General features: G+C 51.0%; 1 protein-coding gene across 10 annotated transcripts in view; it reads right to left on the bottom strand.

Moving 5' to 3' along the window:
* The window catches only part of LOC143299214 (uncharacterized), a 149847-nt gene that overhangs the window by 83934 nt on the left and 60913 nt on the right, over positions 1–5000 (bottom strand). The window lies entirely within an intron of this gene.

Below are 5000 nucleotides of genomic sequence, written 5' to 3'. Positions count from 1 at the left end.
GACAGACATACAGACAGGCAGGCAGACCTAACCCTGACTCCAGACAGACAGACAGACAGACAGACATACAGGCAGGCAGGCAGACCTAACCCTGACTCCAGACAGACAGACATACAGGCAGGCAGGCAGGCAGACATACAGGCAGGCAGGCAGACCTAACCCTGACTCCAGACAGACAGACATACAGACAGACAGACAGACAGACAGACATACAGGCAGGCAGGCAGACATACAGGCAGGCAGACCTAACCCTGACTCCAGACAGACAGACAGACAGACAGACAGACAGACAGGCAGGCAGGCAGACCTAACCCTGACTCCAGACAGACAGACAGACATACAGGCAGGCAGACCTAACCCTGACTCCAGACAGACAGACATACAGGCAGGCAGACCTAACCCTGACTCCAGACAGACAGACAGACAGACATACAGGCAGGCAGACCTAACCCTGACTCCAGACAGACAGACAGACATACAGGCAGGCAGGCAGACCTAACCCTGACTCCAGACAGACAGACAGACAGACAGGCAGGCAGACCTAACCCTGACTCCAGACAGACAGACATACATACAGGCAGACCTAACCCTGACTCCAGACAGACAGACAGACATACAGGCAGGCAGGCAGACCTAACCCTGACTCCAGACAGACAGACAGACAGACAGGCAGGCAGACCTAACCCTGACTCCAGACAGACAGACAGACAGACAGACAGACAGACATACAGGCAGGCAGACCTAACCCTGACTCCAGACAGACAGACAGACATACAGGCAGGCAGGCAGACCTAACCCTGACTCCAGACAGACAGACAGACAGACAGGCAGGCAGGCAGACCTAACCCTGACTCCAGACAGACAGACAGACAGACAGGCAGGCAGGCAGACCTAACCCTGACTCCAGACAGACAGACAGACATACAGGCAGGCAGGCAGACCTAACCCTGACTCCAGACAGACAGGCAGACAGGCAGGCAGACAGACAGACAGACAGACAGGCAGATCTAACCCTGACTCCAGACAGACAGGCATACAGACAGACAGACAGGCAGGCAGACCTAACCCTGACTCCAGACAGACAGACAGACATACAGGCAGGCAGGCAGACCTAACCCTGACTCCAGACAGACAGACAGACAGACATACAGGCAGACAGGCAGACCTAACCCTGACTCCAGACAGACAGACATACAGGCAGGCAGGCAGGCAGACCTAACCCTGACTCCAGACAGACAGGCATACAGACAGGCAGACCTAACCCTGACTCCAGACAGACATACAGACAGGCAGGCAGGCAGACCTAACCCTGACTCCAGACAGACAGACATACAGACAGGCAGGCAGACCTAACCCTGACTCCAGACAGACAGACAGACAGACAGACATACAGGCAGGCAGGCAGACCTAACCCTGACTCCAGACAGACAGACAGACATACAGGCAGGCAGGCAGACCTAACCCTGACTCCAGACAGACAGACAGGCATACAGGCAGGCAGGCAGACCTAACCCTGACTCCAGACAGACAGACAGACATACAGGCAGGCAGACCTAACCCTGACTCCAGACAGACAGACATACAGGCAGGCAGGCAGACCTAACCCTGACTCCAGACAGACAGACATACATACAGGCAGGCAGACCTAACCCTGACTCCAGACAGACAGACATACAGGCAGGCAGGCAGACCTAACCCTGACTCCAGACAGACAGACATACATACAGGCAGGCAGACCTAACCCTGACTCCAGACAGACAGACAGACAGGCAGGCAGGCAGGCAGACCTAACCCTGACTCCAGACAGACAGACAGACAGACAGGCAGGCAGGCAGACCTAACCCTGACTCCAGACAGACAGACATACAGGCAGGCAGACCTAACCCTGACTCCAGACAGACAGACAGACAGACAGACAGGCAGGCAGGCAGACCTAACCCTGACTCCAGACAGACAGACATACAGACAGGCAGGCAGACCTAACCCTGACTCCAGACAGACAGACAGGCATACAGGCAGGCAGGCAGACCTAACCCTGACTCCAGACAGACAGACAGACAGACAGGCAGGCAGACCTAACCCTGACTCCAGACAGACAGACAGACATACAGGCAGGCAGACCTAACCCTGACTCCAGACAGACAGACAGACATACAGGCAGGCAGACCTAACCCTGTCTCCAGACAGACAGACAGACATACAGGCAGGCAGACCTAACCCTGACTCCAGACAGACAGACAGACATACAGACAGGCAGGCAGGCAGGCAGACCTAAGCCTGACTCCAGACAGACAGACAGACAGACAGACATACAGGCAGGCAGGCAGATCTAACCCTGACTCCAGACAGACAGACAGGCAGGCAGGCAGGCAGGCAGACCTAACCCTGACTCCAGACAGACAGACATACAGACAGGCAGGCAGGCAGACAGCAAGAGATGGAGAAAGACAATACTGGTTAAGGTTGACAGAAGAAGGGGGAATGACAGAGAGAGAGTGGGGTGGGGGGAGAGACAGACAGACAGACAGGCACACAGGAAGGCAGGCAGACAGGCAAGCAGACAGATCTATATACAAACAGCAGACACACAGACAGACACACAGACAGACACACAGACAGACAGATCTATATATACAAACAGCAGACACACAGACAGACACACAGACAGACAGGCAGACAGGAAAGCAGACAGACAGACAGACAGACACACAGACAGATTGCAGACAGCAGACTGGAGACTATCAGTGTCAGAGAATGACGTCACAGAGATACACAGTGATGTAGACCGGGCATGGAGCTTGTTCATGTGCCCGGGTCATGTTTGCTCTTATCTGTTCTCTGTCTCTGTCTCCCTCCCTCTCACTCCCCCACACCATCTCTCTCTCTCTCTCTCTCTCTCTCTCTCTCTCTCTGACGTGCAAGAGCTGACACAAGTTATCATATATCATAATGTATCACATGTACGTTACAAATAATGTTGGCGATCTTGTCAGATTACTCAAGATATATGTGGCATCACGTATCATTCTGTGTTTCAGGGAAATGGGAAAGAAAGAAAGATAGATAGACAATATAAAGAAAGAAAGAAAGAAAGACCGACAGACAGACCGACAGACAGACCGACAGACCGACAGACCGACAGACCGACATGTTGACATCAGTGCCTGTCCTTTCTGAATGAATGATGAAACAACCTGTCATCTCCACTCTGTGTGTGTGGGGGGAGGGGGGGGGCGTGTGGGGGGGAGGGGGCGTGGGTACATGTGGGTCTGTATCTGCCTCTGCCTCAGTTAATATATATATATATATATCTTTCTTTCTCTCTCTCTCTCTCTCTCTCTCTCTCTCACACACACACACACACACACACACACACACACACACACACACACACACGCACACACACGCACGCACACACACAGACACAGACACACACACACACACACACACACACACACACACACACACACACACACACACACACACACACCACATCACGATACATTCTTCAAGGAGACACATGTGTATACAGACTGATCATTTACAAGAAGGCACAGACAGACAGACAGACAGACAGACAGAAGACGATCAAGGACAGGACAGAGGGAAGAACAACAGGAAATTCCTGACACATCCTGACACATCCTGACACATCCTGACACACCCTGACACATCCTGACACACCCTGACACATCCTGACACACCCTGACACATCCTGACACATCCTGACACACCCTGACACATCCTGACACATCCTGACACATCCTGACACATCCTCCTCTGTCAGTCACTGCTTTGGAACGTTCTTCCTTCTTCTCTCTTCCTTCTTCTCTCTCATTCTCTTCTCCATGTTTTTATCTTTCGCACTTTGTAAACATGGACACATACGTGGCAAATTGATAACATGTGACCTTGAAATACGTCTGTCTCTCCCTTTGGCTCTCTTACCCCCCCCCCCCCCCCCCCACCCCCAACCCCCACTCGCCCCCCTCTCTGTCCCCCCTCTCTCTCTCTCTCTGTCTCTCTGTGCCCCTGCTGTTTTCTCTGCCTGTTTTGCCACACACACACACACACACACACACACACACACACACTTATGTTATCAGCCATTCTCAGTGTGTGCGTAATGTTCATGTTATTGCCGTGTTGTTGGATTTGCTGAATAAACATATATGTTTGGCTCAAAGGAGTAACCATTGTTTCTTCCGCGCAATACAAAATATAATAAAGCGTCCGTGACGTGATGTGAAGGTGAGGCATTTGCTGTGTTGGGTTTGGGTGTCAATAAAACACGTGGTGTTGTGTGTAGTGTCTGTGTATGTGTTGGGTTTGGGTGTCAATAAAACACGTCGTGTTGTGTGTAGTGTCTATGTATGTGTTGGGTTTGGGTGTCAATAAAACACGTAGTGTGGTGTGTAGTGTCTATGTATGTGTTGTGTTTGGGTGTCAATAAAACACGTGGTGTTGTGTGTAGTGTCTGTGTATGTGTTGGGTTTGGGTGTCAATAAAACACGTGGTGTTGTGTGTAGTGTCTGTGTATGTGTTGGGTTTGGGTGTCAATAAAACACGTGGTGTTGTGTGTAGTGTCTGTGTATGTGTTGGGTTTGGGTGTCAATAAAACACATGGAGTTGTGTGTAGCGTCGATTTATCGATCAGTCATATTGCTTTCAGACCACCTTGAAACTGAAACTGAAACTGAAACAGCACGAACAAGAGTGTGAGTGTAGCTGGGTTGGTCCCACTGGATATACTGTAAATGGATTATATAAATCATGATAGATGCATGCATCTGATGCTATCCAGCCAGTTATGGTTTGTTTGTCTTGCTGTTTCTCCAGAATCGTAACACAGAATGACTCTGTGTGCATGCGGATACAATGTATCTTTTTTTCTCAAGGCCTGACTAAACGCGTTGGGTTACGCTGCTGGTCAGGCATCTGCTTAGCAGATGTGGTGTCGCGTATATGAATTTGTCCAAACGCAGTGACGCCTCCTTGAG

The sequence above is a fragment of the Babylonia areolata genome, chromosome 24 (genome assembly GCF_041734735.1).
Source record: "Babylonia areolata isolate BAREFJ2019XMU chromosome 24, ASM4173473v1, whole genome shotgun sequence".
Taxonomy (NCBI): Eukaryota; Metazoa; Mollusca; class Gastropoda; order Neogastropoda; family Buccinidae; genus Babylonia; species Babylonia areolata.
The sequence above is the reverse complement of the archived record's forward strand: the minus strand, read 5'-3'. Positions and strand labels throughout refer to the sequence as shown.